The sequence below is a fragment of the Pseudophryne corroboree genome, chromosome 2 (genome assembly GCF_028390025.1).
Source record: "Pseudophryne corroboree isolate aPseCor3 chromosome 2, aPseCor3.hap2, whole genome shotgun sequence".
In the NCBI taxonomy this organism is placed as follows: domain Eukaryota; kingdom Metazoa; phylum Chordata; class Amphibia; order Anura; family Myobatrachidae; genus Pseudophryne; species Pseudophryne corroboree.
Window position 1 is genome coordinate 167,754,908 of NC_086445.1, and position 17,746 is coordinate 167,772,653.

Sequence of the window (17,746 nt, forward strand, 5' to 3'; positions counted from 1 at the left end):
ACTTTTTGCTGGTACCTTCACAACCTTTCCTGGGTTATGTAAAGCACAAGCTACACACCCTGCAACATAAGCCTGTGCTGCCTGTGTGAAACCTGGTGCCACCCAATGCTGGTTCAGAATCCTCACCATTGCATCTCTTGATTGGTGAGTTTTTTTTATGCAATATTTGTGCTAAGACTGGGTAAAGTGAGCGTGGTAAACAGATACGGTTCTCCACCATCCACCTGTCACCGTGTATTCGCCCACCTAATTTTTCCCAATCCTTTTTCTCCTTGCCTAAGGCCTGTGCTTGTAATTTGCACAATAACTATAAGTCTAATGACTCTGGTGTGACAGTTAACATCACCTGAGTGTCTGGCAGAGGCTGGACTGCTGCAGCTTTTGCAGCCTGATCAGCTAGAGCATTTCCTCTGACCTCTGCATTATCCTCTTTAGTGTGCGCTTTGACCTTTATAACGGCTAATTTCTTTGGCAATTGAAAGGCAGCAAATAATGCCCTAATACAGTATGCATGTTTTATTGGTTTTCCTGAAGAGCCTATAAAATCTCTGCTCTTCCAGATAACCACATAGTCATAACCTGTATGCGGTTCCCCATCCACATAGTACCTGGAGCCATCCACAAATAAATGTAAATCTGCATTTAATAGAGGATGTTCCTGTATGTCTGGTGTACTTGCGGCTTCAAGGGTCATTAACTCTATACAATCATGTTCTTGATCGTGTATAGAAATTGAAAAATTTGATTGGTTTTCTGTGCCTGTCATTTCATCATCACTCGCACCATTCCCCTCTTTTGAAACCAGCGGCAATAATGTAGCTGGGTTCAAAGAAGTACAACGTTTGATGGTGACATTGGATGGTGTAAGCAATGCTACTTCATATTTGGTTAGTCTAGCAGCAGATAAATGTTTAGTCTGCGCTTGGTTCAGAATTTCAGTCACTGAGTGAGGCACCTGTACAGTTAAGAGATGACCCAGAACAATATCAGCAGCCTTGTCTAACAGTAACGCTGCTGCTGCTACTGACTTGACACATGTTGGTGCTGCCCGTATGACTGGGTTTAACTGTACTGAGTAATATTTTTTTGCGCATAGCCTGAAACTTTACAACAAAACAAGTTGAAAGGCCTTGCATAATCAGGAAGTCCCAGTGCTGGTGCTGATATTATGTCTGTTTTTATCTGACAAAAAGCATCTAGCTGTTCTTGTGTCATGAGTAATGCACCTTGTGCATTTTGTCCCTTTAGGGCATCATATAACACTTGTAGTTTCTGTGATGCGCCTACAATCCACTTTTTGCAATAAGTGATTAGTCCTAAAAGGATATGAGTTGTTTACCTGTTTGAGGAGGTTTAACTTTTGAAATAATTTTCCTCCTTTTTGTAGTGATATGCTTACTATAAGCAGAAATGCAGTGTCCTAGAAATTGTACTTTGTTTTGTGCATATTATAACTTATTTCTATGTACCCTACATTTCTTTTTTATATATGAATAGCAATAAGGCTTGACATTTGGGTTCTATTTAAAAATACCTTACACTTGTTGTTCTTTTGATGGCATCATATAAAACTTAGTTTTCTGTGATGCCCTTGGAATGTATTTTGTACAATAGGTGATTCATTTTAGAAATGACTTAAGCTGTTGTAAGGTGCGTCAGAGAGATATTTCTAAAATAAACCTCCCTCCTTTACTGTTATATGCCGAGCATCAGCAGTAATGCAATGTTAATGTATGTTCACCTAACATCTTTCAGAGGTATCATTTATGTATTGTTACAGTTTACAGTTACAGTTTTGATTTTATACCATGTAAATGTGATTGTATCATGAGGGCAGACTTCTATCTTAGGGGTATGGACTATGACTACAGTTCTGCCCACTTCTCATACGTAGTTTACCTCATCACTTGGCCCTACCCCTTGTAATAGTTACCCAAACACTTCCTGATTCTCTGGCATTTCATTACACCTGTAACTGGAACAGTAACGAGCTGTACATTAAAGAAAATATTTTCTTACATTTGTAACATGTTTTTAATTATCTACCTATGAACTGTTACTCTTTTAGACACAGAGATATTAATTTTACTGTGGAGATCTTTTTAATACAAATACATGTCATATTTTTAGTTTTATGACAGCCCTTTGCTATTGGCTGAGGCAATATTTATTTGGCCACAACACATTTCATTATACTTATCCAAAACTTTATATTAAGAGAATACTATTTTACACACACAAATAAAACACTGAGAGTGAGCCAGCACTCTCCCAACTCCGAGCAGGGGTTAGCTGGAGTTTAATGATAAACCATTAGAACTTACATAATACATTATATTACACACTTCCATTGAAGTCTATAAGTCATTTGTAGCCACTGATTCAATACATATTTACCAATCTAATTTACAGACTATATATTTTGCTATTCTGTGACACAAAATGACAGAAAAGTGCAAACACACTGACTACAATTCATGAATAATCTTTTTATACAATTTGATAAGCATGCAGTTTCAGAGACAAAAGCAGCCTGAAACTGAGACTTTGACAAAAGCAGCCTGAAACTGAGACCTTTGGACCCCAGTTTTACCTAATGACGGACCAGACCAGCCCACATGGGAAGGCAAAAAAGAGTAAAGAATAGATTACCACCAGCTGGTTATATGTTTGCATTTCCATGCCACCTGAGTCCAATTGTCCATCACTAAGCAGGATCCAGAAAACTTATAACCCTTTTTGGATTTTATTTTCAGGTTTAAATTATTTTTAATTTTTTTTTTTACATTTTTAATGAACTTCATAAATTGTTGTTTAACATCAGGGAGTTCTGTAACTGTTATGTTAACAGTTCTGAATTTTTTATATCATGCAGTGGTTCAGCGCAACTTTTGGCGCACTGGATTAGGTCCGTCAGCAACTACACCAGGTGTGACAGCATCTTATGTGTACACCGGATATAGTTTGCAGAGACCAAATTCTTAAGTAAATTATACACTGGAGGTGCAGATGCCAAGCTTGAGACCATACATAAAAAAGTTTTAGGAGACATTTTTGGTCTCTTGACATTACATGCTGTACAATTTTTAGTCTACCAATATATTAGTCTGTGGCATGCACATCTTCAGGTATAATTAGTAGGTCTTTTATTTTTTTAACACTGGCAACCATTTACTGATTAACTTTTTAGATTTAACAGATTTCCTAACATTTGGTTCTTTTTTTTTTTTTTTTTTACAGGGCTTACATTTATAGTACCAAGGTATTTGACTAATTGGACATAGTGTATCATCTGGTGGGTTACAATGTCTACAATTTGGACATGCCCAGTAAGGATACCCTTTGGTTTTCTTGGGACCTCTATGTATCATTGTTTCCTGTCAAGATATGTATGCATCTTTAAAATCATCCATATTAATTAGAGCCATTTGTTTTTGAGTTTGTCCTAACTCTTCTAACTTTTTCTTATACTGAAGTAATTTACCTGTTTTAATCCACAAATCAAGACTCTGTTCCAGATTATTATCCTTCACATATCTCCCATAGGTTACTATAATTTGTTTCAACCTATCCGGGTCTAGAGTGCCATTAGTAGTCACTTTTGCCCATTGAAACAATCGTCTCATACCCTTCAAGCATTGCTCACCATGTACATTCTTCATAATGTCCATGGCACTCTGAGGTGCTTCATCTGAAGGATAAGTATTTGTATTTCCCAATACTTATGGCCCATAAGTATTCAATAAAATCCGGAAAATATCAGTAACCTGGATCTAACGGATCGTCAGAGATATAACTGTGAGGAAAATTGCCTAGAACAGAGGTGATCTGTAACCAATTTTTCCCAAACCCCTTCTTCTGCGGTATACACTATGGCTTTTAAAATAAATGAATATCCTTTTCCTAACTTATGTATGATAACTATGCAGACACAATCCTTACAGGAAATTTAACTTGCATTCACTGCTCGCACTAGTCTGTGGTTACAGCTCACGGAAGAGAGAGAAAAAAAATTTTTTAAACGGCTTCCGTTCCTGTTTTTTTTTTTTTTAAACTCTGTACGCTATAATTTTTAAAGCGACAGGACGTACTGTATAATACAACCAAACTATGCAAGTCAAATGCAATGATATTCTACTGTGAGTACAATTTAGACTCTTATATTGTGTACAATATACTGCTCTGAATCTTTTAATTCAGACAGTATATCAGACCACTTCCTTCCAATGTCTCTTCCTGTAGGAATGAAATGACAACAAACTGGTGCAAAAATGTCAAATCCTTCTTCCCAAGGTTCAGAAAATAGGGGAGATTCTCCTGGACTACAACTATAATGTAAATAAAATGTCTGATCGTGGTGTGCCTTTACTAAGACTACTACACACTTACAAAGGGGACATGTTTGTTTTATAACTCTGACTTATTTCTAGAGTCTTTTTACAATATTCTACACATATAGACTATACTCAGAATCCATTTACTCCCACATTCATACATTCTTACGCCTTTATAACACATATAATCACATATAAGAGAATAGAAGGAAAATGAAAAAAATCAACCTGATTAGTGAGTGATCGTTGTGCACAATCCCCGATCCCTGTCTGACAACTGAACAGATGGATAGTTAAAGGAATGATAGTCTGGAGATAAAATATCTCTACGTACCATGCGCATGGTTTTTGTGAGTCTCAGTCCAGCAACTATCCACCCAGCCGTCCGTTGCTCAACAGGTGATGAGGATCTCGGTGGAACCTCCATATTGATAAAGGTAACCCCAGGACAGGGCACCCCTCGCTGATCCAAGCTCAAGCACACACTCAATCGGTCAGCATCAGGTTCATTCATGGCTGCAGCCAGTTATCAGTTAAATAAAGTGAAGTAGGAAATAGCAGAAACAGAAGCAGATGCAGAAGCAGGTTTTATTTCCTGGAAACAGCACATTATAAAGGAATACATATTTGCATACAGTGTCGTAATTTCCTTACACAAAGCTTAATCCTATTGGTTAGTAAAACTCCTATCTTATACGTAATATATTTGCCAACGCCTATATTATTTTATACTGTATGTGCTATTAAATGGGTTAGTTAGGGGAATTTTGCTAAATGTGAGACATGCTATGTCTAGTTATGTTTTCACACCTCTCTTACCGCAAACTACTGGACACCTGTGAAGCCCATATGTCTAGCTGCTGACATTTAAATTTTACTCAGAAAAGTAATAAAAATAGATCATAAGAAGGTTTCAATATAGTTCACTCAAAGTGCAACGCCTTGCAGTTCTTTCCTATATCAACCCTGATCTGATAAACAATTATAAACAGCTTAGCAATATGGAGTCTATGAACAAAGATGGTTTCCATATTTATCAGTATCCCCTTTCTAAATATTTGATAACATGATAATTTTTTGTGTAATGAGAGGGGGGGGGGGGCAAAATGCTTTATTGTCCCGGGTGCTGAAAAGTCTAGTTTCGGCCCTGCCATCTCTCTCGCTCTTGACTCTTTTTTTTTTTTTTTTTTTTACATGAAACCCTCTCTCTTTCTCCCCCTGCCCCTTCTCTTTCTTGTTCCTCTCTCTCCTGAATGGGATTTGATATTTACACCAGCAGGGTGGACTTTGAAGGTTTTGCTATGGGGCCCTCAAAGTTCTACTTTTGCCCCTGCCTGACAGTATAAGGTGTATACTGTATGAAACATAAATGAATTGTGTGAATGTACTGTACACTCACTTTGTTTAATGCACAAAGTTATAAAAAAAAAATTGGCTAAAATTACCTTCAGGCTGTGTGTATAAGGTGTATACTGTATGTAACATACAGTAAATACATTCTGTGCTTAGATTTAGGTCCCATCACCATGATATCTCTTAATGGTATGCAATTATTCTAAAATATGGAAAAATCCCATATCCAATATACAGTACCTCTGGTCCCAAACATTTTGGATAAGGGAGACTCAACCAGTACTCTACATGCCATTTATAACAGATTGCATGGCAACCCTCCCCCCAGTCAAACATACTGTATTTCTAAACAATAGATGATGTCTCCTTTCACTCCAAAAGAGTTAATCCAATTTGCCCAGAATACACATCCATATGCAGATACTGAATTTCTGAACAATAGATGACTTCTCCTTTCAAAAGACTTACTGCAATCCATTCCTACAATGTGATACAAACAAGCTGATCAGGCCGGCTCTGATGTTACACACTCGCCCAGAAAATGTTTGGGAAGGACTTTATTTTTCCTCAGAAAATGGCCAGTTACTACCCACAAATGTCCCCTTCTTTAAATACTGTATTTTGTTTGAATTCATATCATTGTTTGGATGTCATTAGTCCTAGAACACAATGAAATGCATTGGTGTATTAAATATTGTATTATCACCCAAGATTGCATGGCAGAATGCAGTCACATTGGGTGAATGTGTCACCTGGAACAGGCAGGATCATACTGCATCTAACAGTATACTGTACTTCTTATTAGGCTCATTCAGACACTGTATACCCAAAATAGAAGGGATAAGCAAATACAGTACATTGTGCTCATTTATCAACGAGGATATCGCTGACTGTGTGTGGGCACCCTCCTCTCCTGTAGCTGTGACTGTCTCTGCTATCAAACTGAGCACTAGAGACTATGCCAAATTGGAAAGATGCCAGAAAGATTTTACAAACACACTGGCATATCTTAAAAATGGATGATGATCTCTCGGACCATATAGGCCAGAACATCAAAATGAGCTGGAGAAGGTCACCAAACCTAAAAGACAAATTTGTAAGAAGTTACTTTTCATGCCCCCAAAAGCCAAGACCTCTCAAAGGCAGTCATCCGTGTGGCAATTGTAAACTGTGCCCTCATGGGGGGCGTGGCCTGGACGAGCATGGAGTAGCACTTGCACAGTGCAGCTCTCCAGCCTGAATATCCTGCTTTACTATCCTGGACTCCCTCCCTGGGTCTGAAACTGAGGACAGCGCTGTCTGAATACCCTCTGCCCCTGTGGAGTGAATCTGGGCTGGATATCAGACTTCCTCCAGCTCCTGCAGCCCTGTTTGTCTGCCCGGCGGGCCCTGCTTGGTGCTGGAGCTCCCACGTCGCGCTCACCGCAGACCGGAAGTTCGGCTCCCGCTCTCCGTCTCCGTCGCTACCCGTGTCTCTGGGGGGAGAGGCGAGGGACACCCATCTGCTGCCCGGCGTGTCTGCTGAGGACCTGAGGAGGATTAGCGGAGCTTGAGACGCCCTGCACCGCCGAAGACCCGTGCCGCCCGAGGGACTGGAAGTTCACCTCCGGCTTCTTACCGCCGCCAGCGCTTCTGTGAAGGGAGGTGAGGAGGGCTCGACTGCCGCCGTACTAGCCTGCTGGGGGACGCAGCTTGCGTCTACAGCCGCCCGGACTGTTATCCTCCACCACCGCGGGCCCGCGAGACCGGAAGTGCGGCTCCCGCGATTTCTCTGAGCCCACTGCAACCCTCAAGGGCACTATAATATACAGGGACATATCTGAGCTGGTGACAAATTTGCAGGGCTGAATGTGTCCTTCCCCCCTCTCTCTCCACTACATGTCTCTGACCGGCAGATCCTGCTCTCACCCTGCCTAGAGATCAGTGCGGGGGACTGTTCAATTCTGATATACGGCTGTGCTTACCTGACTCCCTGCTCCTTCGGGCGGTCATACATTACCTCCGCAACCCCTGGCCCTGCTGTTTGGCTATACATATTTATAACCTGCCCTGACCGCGCTACCCTTACTACAGGGTGTTGGCGCGGGCGCCCCCCTCTTGCCTGCTTATATTTGCTTTGATATACCCGCTCGGCTAGGCGGAGCGACACCGTGTTGTCTAAAATGGTGCGCGGCCGCCAAAGTAATGCGGCGGCGGGCGCAATGGATAAGTTTGTCCGGAATCCTGGCAATCAGCGGCGGGGAGGCGAAAATGCTGGATCTGAGTCTGCACCACCATCTCCTGCATATAGTTCCGCTTCCTCAGACCATCCGGATGCTACTCTGCAGAGAGTATTAGATGCGGTGACTGCCAGCGAGGCGCGTCTGGCGGACAAGATTGGACAAGTGCAGTCTGATCTCTCCATTATCCATCAGGACCTTCAACGAGTGAGAGAACGAGTGGGCGAGGCTGAGACCCGTATATCCAATGTTGAAGACTCAGTCGGCCCGCTGGGTCGCCGAACTGATGCTTTGGAATCTCAAATGACAGAGGTGCGCAAAAAACTGACGGATATGGAGGGGCGCTTGCGGCGCAATAACGTCCGTTTTGTCGGCTTGCCGGAAAAAGAGGAGGGTTCATCTCCTGAAGAGTTTCTGTTAAAATGGCTTCGTGATGCTTTTGGAACTGAGGAATTCTCACCTTATTTTACCGTGGAACGGGCCCATAGAGTTCCGCTGCGCCCATTGCCCCCGGGGGCTCCACCCCGCACCTTTATTGCTAAGTTCCTCCATTACCGAGACCGCGACACAGTCCTACGGCTGGCTCGCACTAAGGGCCCCTTGAAATGGAATGGATCGCCCATATCTGTGTTCCCTGACTTTGCCATGGATGTACAAAAGGATAGGGCTCAATTCCTGTCTGTTAAGAGGAGGCTCCGTGCACTTGACTTACCGTATGCCATGCTCTTCCCATCTAAGTTGCGAGTAGTGGCTGATGGAGAAACAAAGTTTTTCACGACTCCTCGTGAGGCCACGGCGTGGCTGGATAGACGTTTTCCGGCGAGACGTGCCCTGGCAGATCCCTGAGTCTCCAGCCTAACTTCAATGTTAACTATACCCTGTTTGCATTAATCATGTTTCTTTACTTCCCTCTTCTCCTCGTGCTCTCACCTTGTTAATACTTATGTGGGCTGTACATGTATGTTTATTAATGCGCGGCAGGAGGTTGCGGGAGTGTTGGAATAGGTTATTGTCCGTTATACTCCTGAATCCTAGTTGCCCTACCCTGCTCCCGCAGGTTCGTCGGGTCGGAGGACTGCCTGTCTGCCCACCTCGATGTTTTGGGTGGGCCCTAGAGGTTATGTTATCTCCTGATGCCTCTGGGGGAATTGGGGGGGGGGGGGGGGTTGCGCTTGCGGTTCGCTATGTTTAGCTCTTTAATATAGGTGTATGCTTGTTTTGTGTCGGGTATGCACGGACCCAGGGGGGGATGTCTACGATTTCCCCTCCTATACTGTTTGGGGAGGGGTGTTGGTTGGTGGCTGGAGGCTATCTCTGTTCTCCCAAGAGTCATTATATTCTTGGCCCCGATCAGGGTACACTTGCACCACTTAATGGTGCAACGAAGGTTGTATATTTGAATTTGGGTATTTGTGTTTAGTTTTGGGATCCAAGTATGCTACAAGTTGGGGGTGGTATACAGGGTGGGGGGTGGAGAAGGGTTCTGGGTTATGGTTTTATTGTGTGTGGGGATGTATGGTGCGAGTGGATACGGTTCATTGTTGTACTATTTGAGCATTGGTTTCTGATAACTGAACATAAGCATGGTGGACTTGGCTGGCAGCGGGGTGCTACATTTATTTTATCTTTGATGCGTTATGGCTGGGATTAAACTGTTATCGTGGAATGTGAGGGGTCTTAGTGACAAAGTTAAGAGGTCTCTGGTACTTCGACAGATTAAAACTTGTGCCGCTGATGTGGTCTGCCTTATGGAAACACACTTGGTGGGGAATAAGATTCTTTCGCTAAAAAGGCCATGGGTGGGATGGGCATACCATTCTACGTATACTTCTGCCTCTCGTGGAGTTTCAGTCCTTATTAAGCGGACCGTCCCCTTCGTGCTGGAATCTGTGCAGACAGACCCGTGGGGGAGGTACGTGTTTCTGAAATGTAGATTATTTTACGTCCCAGTCCTCCTTTTGGCGGTTTATGTGCCCCCTCCCTATTCCCCTGATGTTCTTAAGAGGGCTGCCGGGTTCATGGCCTCTTCCCCCGGGATATCGGTTATTTGCCTCGGGGATTTTAATAATGTGCTCGACGCGGCAATGGACAGGCTGTCTAGGTCCCCATCGACTACATGCCCTGGGAATACCTCTTTTGCGAATGTGGTGTCGGGGCTGGGCCTGGTCGATCCTTGGAGATTGAGACACCCGTCTCTTAGACAATACTCCTGTTTCTCTCACTCCCACTCTTCGTTCTCCAGGATTGACCTGGCCCTCCTCTCGAACGACATGGTCCCCCGGGTGAGCGATATTAGATATGAAACTAGGGGAATATCAGATCACTCCCCTTTGATCCTCACTTTAGATTTTAACTGCTCTAGGGGCCAGGCTGTATGGAAATTTAATCCATTCTGGCTCGTCCATATGGGGGACGGCTCTGAATTGGTGACCGCATGGCGGGAATTCTTTGAGTTAAATAGTGCCGGAACTGCTATCTCTATTTTATGGGACACGTTTAAGGCCTTTTTGCGAGGGAGCTTGATTAAACGGGTAGCTAACCTGAAGTCTTTTTATAAGCAGCGGGAGGTGGTATTGGAGGCCCGGAGCGTCGCCGCAGAGCTGCAATACCTGCAGGATTCATTAAATAGTTCTAAGTTAGCCTGGTTATCGGCTCAGAAAGAATGGAAGGATTATCTAATGGAGAAGACTCAGCATAGACTCCTTTTCTCCTCCCACACATTTTATGCTACGGGTGATAAACCGGGGGCGTATTTGGCCTCCCTGGCCCGGGGTGATAGACCTAATAATGTAGTGGTTGAGATTTTAAATTCTGATGGCATTTCCCTAACTTAAACCCCACAAATAGCGGCTGAATTTGCGTCCTATTATAGTCGTTTGTATGAATCTAAACTGGAGGGCACACAATTACATCTCACTGATTACTTGGACGCTGTTTCCCTCCCCACACTATCCAGCGAGGCATGTGATCTGCTGGAAGCGCCTATTACACCTGATGAGATTATGGCTGCTATTAAGGCCTCCCCTAGTGGTAAAGCATCCGGCATGGATGGCATACCTTCAGAGGTCTATGGGCAGCATCTGGATTTTTTTGTCCCTCGCCTTTTAGAGTTATACAGCCAAATTTTTACACAGGAATCTCTCCCTCCATCTATGGCGGAAGCATTGATTGTGGTTCTCCCTAAGCCAGATAAGGATATTAGGAGAGTTGAGTCCTATCGCCCTATATCCCTCCTACCCACTGATATTAAGATATTAGCTAAGGTTCTAGCTGGTAGATTAAATACAGTCATATCTCACATTATACATCCGGACCAGACGGGATTTATGCCCAATAAGTCGACATCTATTAATCTGCGTCGATTGTTTACTCATCTACAACTCCCCTGTAGAGACCCCACCTCCTCCATAGTCGTTTCTTTAGACGCCGCTAAGGCTTTTGATTCCGTAGAATGGGCTTATTTGTGGGAAGTTATGCGTAGATTCGGTATAGGCCCAAACTTCATTAAGTACGTTCAATTGATGTATTCCTCCCCTTCGGCGAGGGTGACGGTCAATGGCTTCGTATCTCATTCCTTTCCTTTAGCTAGGGGTACACGACAGGGCTGCCCAATGTCCCCTGCTCTATTTGCTGTGGCCATTGAGCCCCTTGCGTGCCTCTTGAGGACGGACGCGGGGATCACTGGCTTCAGGGTAGGTGCCCGCGAGGACAGGGTGGCATTGTATGCCGATGACGTTTTGCTATTTGTGGACCGCTATGCTGAGTCTATGCCAAGAATCTTGGAGATTATTGTTGAGTTCGGGCGATACTCTGGGCTCCTGATTAATTGGGAGAAATCCTTTATTATCCCACTCCGGGGGGAGGTTCCTGCTTCCCCACTGGTGGCCCTCCCGTTGCGATGGGTGGACTCATTCAAATACTTGGGCATCTGGGTGTCTAACGATCCTCAAAAATTCTCCTCCCTAAATATCACTCCACAAATAACGTATCTCCGTAGTCGGGTGAGGGTATGGGGGAAATTACCCTTGACAGTCACAGGGAGGGTAAATATGGTAAAAATGGTCTTTCAACCCAAACTCCTATATGTTCTCCAACAATCTCCCGTATATATCCCGCTGAAGATTTTTAAACAAATAAATGGGTTGCTTTCCTCCCTGGTGTGGGCTAGCAAGAGGGCACGTTTGCGACTGGATGCTTTGACCAGGTCGCGGGACATGGGGGGTTTAGCTCTCCCCAACTTCCGCTTTTATTACTATGCGACGCAGCTGGCGCATGTTTGGGAGTGGGTTACAGACCTCGATGCCTTGGCTTTGCACTCGCTGATGTTGCACCATGAATACCCTGGGGGCTCTCCCTTGCAGTTGCTCTTATGTGGTAGCGTCAAGATGTCCACGCTGCCACTGATTAAACAATCTATCCTAATATGGAAATTGGTGCATTCTGTGATGCGAGGCCATGGTATTGATCCTGATACCCCATTGGATAATGCGTACGGGTTACCGGAACTAAATCAACTTCAAATCAGGGAAGTGTGGGGTAGGTGGGGAGTGCACTCCTTAAAACATATATATAATGACGGGACCCTTAACTCATTTCAACAACTTCAACAGGCACATAATATCCCCTCGGGGTTCTTTTACCGATTCCTTCAACTAAGACACGCTTTGGCTACCCAATTCCCGGATGGTCCTCCGATCCTTGTTGACTCCCCTATCAAATTAATGTTGCAGACACTAGACTCAGGTCACTTGGTTTCTAAGATATATGGTCGTGTTCTGCAGCTACATCATGCGGATCCTCTGACTGCTCTCCGGGGACGGTGGGAATCGGATGTGGGCATGTTGTCGGATGATGCATGGAGTACCGCTATGGGTGCCCATCGGATTTCCACTTCCTCTGTCAGATATCAGCAAATACAGCTATATATCTTGCATAGAGTATATATGACCCCGGTCAGGTTAGCACACATTGGGGGGACTCACAGCTCCCAATGCCCTAAGTGTGGAATCATGGCGGCTGATTTCTGGCATCTACTTTGGATGTGTCCTGTCGTGTCCCGATTCTGGATGGCTGTCATACGTACCATATGTGATACAGGGGTCCCCTCCTCCATATGCACTTCTGCCCTATGTACCCTGTTGATAGTAGATGAAGAAGTTTTAGACCCACCTAGCAGACGATACGTTGTCAACCTATGTGCTTTAGCCAGAGTTTGTATAGCCCGGCTGTGGCTGGCGGGTGAGGCCCCGACAGTTAAGGCCTGGATAGCCTTGGTCAACGAAACTGTCGCACACGAAAAATTTGTGTTCCTGGCAAGGAAGGTGGAGAGGAAATGGGGTGCAATATGGGGCAGGTGGATAGAATCTAAATACTTCAAAGATGCATAAATCCAGCCTTGCGCCTTTCTCCTTACTATGTCCAGGTATATTCTGGGGGTAGTTGCCCCGCGGCCGGCCTTGCTGAGGTTTATTGAGATCTACTATGCTTGTTCTAATACGCTGACATCTATGTTGGAAATGTTATGCTTAGATGTGATAATCGCAAAATATAATTCATCTAAGAACACATGTTTTGGGTGTTAATATACACAAATGATGCACCATGCGCCCTATGCCTGGGCGATCGATTTATGCAATTGGATGTACGAGTAATGTTACGTTTGTCTGTTCTTGTGTGAAATGTTCATGAAAATCTGTAAACTCAAATAAAAAGTACTGAATTTAAAAAAAAAAAAAACTGTGCCCTCATATCACAAACCTAACAGAAGTAACAGACAGATACAATCAACGGATTACAATAAAGGATTTTTTCAATTGTAGGACGGAAAATGTCATTTACTGCATCACGTGCACGTGCAACCTAAGGTATGTGGGCATGACATCTCGCATGCTTAAAGTTAGGGCACTTGAACATATGAGTACAATAAGGAACGCCAAATCCGATTCAGCTCAGTTCAAGAAGCTCACCACAGTTGCCAGACATTTTCTAAGATTCCACGACAGCTGAGTAGAGGACATGAACATTTCAGGCCTGGAACACATTAGAATGGGCCTGAGAGGAGGAGACTATAATGTGACACTTCAGAAGAAGGAATCAGAATGGATTTTTAAACTGGACACTCTCATGCCTAACGGCTTGAACGAAAATATCAATTACAGTATTTTCCTGCTTACTTAAGTGTTAGATCTGAAAATCTACCCCAATCCCACTAATCTTATCCCTCCTCCTTCACTCCTCCTTCCCCCCTCCCCTTGTTTCCAACCAACTCAACCCCACCTCTGTTCATCCCCACCCTCACCACTCACCAAGTTTTTCACTTCATATTTTTATACCTTTTTTTATACCTTTTTCATATTTTATCACATTATCACATAATGTTCACCTTTTCCCTCCCTCCTTCTCCTTTCCCCTCCCCGTTCTCCCCCACCCAAGCTTCTTTCCCACCATTTCCTTTCTGCACCACACTTACACTTATTGCTCACATCCCCATCACATCCACACTACACACACCCCACCATTCACTAGCCCCCCTTTTTTTTCACACATACACATCCATTGTCCCTATTTACACAACCCTCTTCATACAATTCCATCACACTACACGCTAATATGTACATTTTTCATTATTCCACACCCTCCAGGCACCTTGCTTTCCCCCCCTATATTGCAATTCCTTCATTAATCATTTTTTTCTAATTATATTTTTTCATATATATTTTTATTATTATTATTTTTTCTATCTATTTATTTATTTTTATTATATTTTTATATTTTTATATTTATATTTTTTCTATTTTCCACACATCCCCTTAATTCCTTATCTATCTTATCTACACTTCTATTAATTTTATTACTTATTATTACATTTTATCACAAATACACACCCTATTCCACATTTCCCTCTTTCATTCATTCCCACTAACCAGATTATCTCTTTAATCCACATATACAGTTTTTATCCATTTCCTCCCTTTCTATTATGACCGCAGCAATCATCCCAGCTTCGACCCGTTTAATTAAGCCTCCCTCCTATTTTCTATCTGCCCATCATTTAATAGTCCTTTCTATCTGCTAAGCACCCTCGATATCGATATCATATTAATACATGCATTTTTATATTTTCCATATTTCTCTTTATATTTCTCTCTATGCCAGTCTCTCCCCATCTCTACCTATCTATCCTTCCCTTGTCCATCATGGCCGAAACATTCATTCAGTACAAGGATCTTATTGGTCAATCCTGCCATCTCTTCAACGACTACTATTGGTTAATTTGGTACTCATAGCCTGGTCACAGGAGAGCAACAGAGAGAGGCTCTCGTGACCAAGCCAACCTAGGTGAAACGTACGTTGAGCGGCGTCCTTCGTGACGTCACCGAGGCAACGCCCAGTCTGGAAGCGGGCGGCCGCGTCTCTCACTGTTAGCGGGTGCACGCCTGGGGGATGTCTGGTCTACACTGGCCGCACACAGCGTGGTCGCGTTAAGTATAATTTTGGATCTCCAATACCAGACTTATTTTCTCTCCCCCACAAACAATATACTCCTGCAGTGGCAATATACAGCTACAGGATTACTGTACAAAGTACTTACTGACTGTACCATCTCCCCGCCCATGCCCCTATGGACATCATTTATCGACATGCTATTTTGCTATTTACTATAATTTATTTCTCTACTGCATGTTTTCTACTAACTTTAGCATTTGATTGTAAGATATTCCTATGTCAGTTCCTAAGGTTTAAGCAATCTCTCTGAGAGCCAGCCCTGAGCTCTAAATCTATACTATGTGATTCATCTCTCTAAATATTTTCTAATGCTATGTTAGTCCCTAACAGGGGGTCATAAGGTTCAAGTAATTGTCTTGCGAGCCAGCCTTGAGCTCTAAAACCTATATATATTTTTTGACTCATTATTTCTGTTCCTTTATTCATGGAACAAACAGCAGTGCACATTCTTTAATGCTTCTTTTGTTTTGCTCTTTTACTTATGGTGCAAATAATAGTGCACATTCTCCAGTGTTTTCATTGATTGTGTGCTTTACAATTCAGTGTGAGCCAGCCCTGAGCTCTTAATATACCTGTGTGCACTGAATCTGTTATATATATATATATATATATATATAACATCATTTTTTGAAAGTACTTTCTCTATACTATCACTTAGTAATCATTTGAGCGGTGTGTAGAGTCTCCCATGATCATTTATCTTCCCAATTTTTGAGATATATATATTTAACACCTCTCCATTATATGATTTTCTCTCCCTTTTCTATTTCTACTTACTCACCACACACTCTTCTCTGGAAATATCTTTCGTACTATTTTTGGTCGTGATCTATGCAGAGTACAGTAAGCAGAGTGTGACTTATCTTTTTCCTTCACTAACGGCCCACGGCCATACTACCCTGAATACGCCCGATCTTGTCCGATCTCGGAAGCTAAGCAGATATGGCCTGGTCAGTACTAGGAAGGGAAACCTCCTGAGAATACCAAGTGCAGTGGGCCATTTTTAAGGAAAAGAGCTGTCTATAACTCAGAATAATTTCCACACACTCTCTTACTTGGAAAAACTATTTCAGACTAACATGGCACTGACCTATTAAAGTACAGAACTAGTGGTGGTCTCCTCCTTTCCTTTTCTTCTCCCTGTTTTCCTCTCTTCTCCTCCATCATTGGCCCACTGTCATACTACCCTGAATACGCCCGATCTTGTCCGATCTCGGAAGCTAAGCAGGCATGGCCTGGTCAGTATCAGGACGGGTAACTTCCTGAGAATACCGGGTACAGTGGGCCACTCTCCATCCAATACCCCTCAACCCTCCCTTTCCCTTCCAAACCCCCCTTCCCTTCCTCTTCCTCCTTTCCCTTTCTTCCCCCCCCCCCCCCCACCGCCACCAAGGGAAGTTTAACTACCCTACAGCTCCATTATTATTACATCTTGATTTCCTTGTTATAAACCTTAGAAGTTCTGCCTATATCTCCTACCAAAGATATCCATAATTTAGGCATGCACAGTGATTTCCTGGATACCTGGGACTTTAAGAAACCATTCGGTATCCTCTACCACCTCTTTGATATTTTCACCTATTCATTTATCTTATACCTCATTTGTTAAAAAGGTCAAATAAGATTTTTTATACACAGATAACATCTGACACGAGTCTCAATTTTTTGACCAAAAAAGTTTTTTTATTCAAGGATTTATTAAAGGTTAAGTTTTAATATTTCTCGCTACACATACCACTTCACATATAACAAAAGAGTGCTCCCAACAAAAGGGTTTTTTGTCTTTTTCTCCTTTCTTTACAAATTGTAGTTCACCTACAAAATTCCTGGGAGCACCGCCAATCAATAACAGTTTAAGAATTATTTGTTAACTGTTCAACTGTTTGCATATTGGTATTTCATTATTTTATTATTTAATTATCTCAGCATTTATAATAATTGTTCGACTATTGCGGTTCCACACAAAATAACTTACTGTGCCACAGTGCCAGAGTCTACAGCACGTGCGTAGGACTTTGAAAAAATGGCGCAGCGGCCATTTTTCATGCGCTGTAGACTCTGGCTCTCAGAGTGCTAGCAGCAGTGGTGACAGCTACGAGAGAGGAGGGGGCCCAAACATAGAGTCTGCACACAGGTCCCCTCCTCTCTACAGACGCCCATGGTATTACTGTGTAGCATAACGTGAATAATGCCCTGCCTGACAGTACTCAATTCCAGACATCTACAGTATACTGTACTGTACTGTAGGCTGTATCTGAAACGTCAGATTTACAGAAACACTTTGTTAGGTTTGTTAGGCATTGCTGTGACATGTTGCGAACATACGAATCCTAC

The 17,746-nt window shown here is 43.0% G+C and overlaps 2 pseudogenes; both read left to right on the forward strand.

Annotated features, from left to right (window-relative positions):
• Positions 1 to 16,293: 16,293 nt before the first annotated feature.
• LOC135051711 (5S ribosomal RNA) lies at positions 16,294 to 16,411 on the forward strand (annotated as a pseudogene).
• A 170-nt stretch (positions 16,412 to 16,581) lies between these two features.
• Positions 16,582 to 16,699, forward strand: LOC135051792 (5S ribosomal RNA; annotated as a pseudogene).
• The last annotated feature ends 1,047 nt before the right edge of the window (positions 16,700 to 17,746 follow it).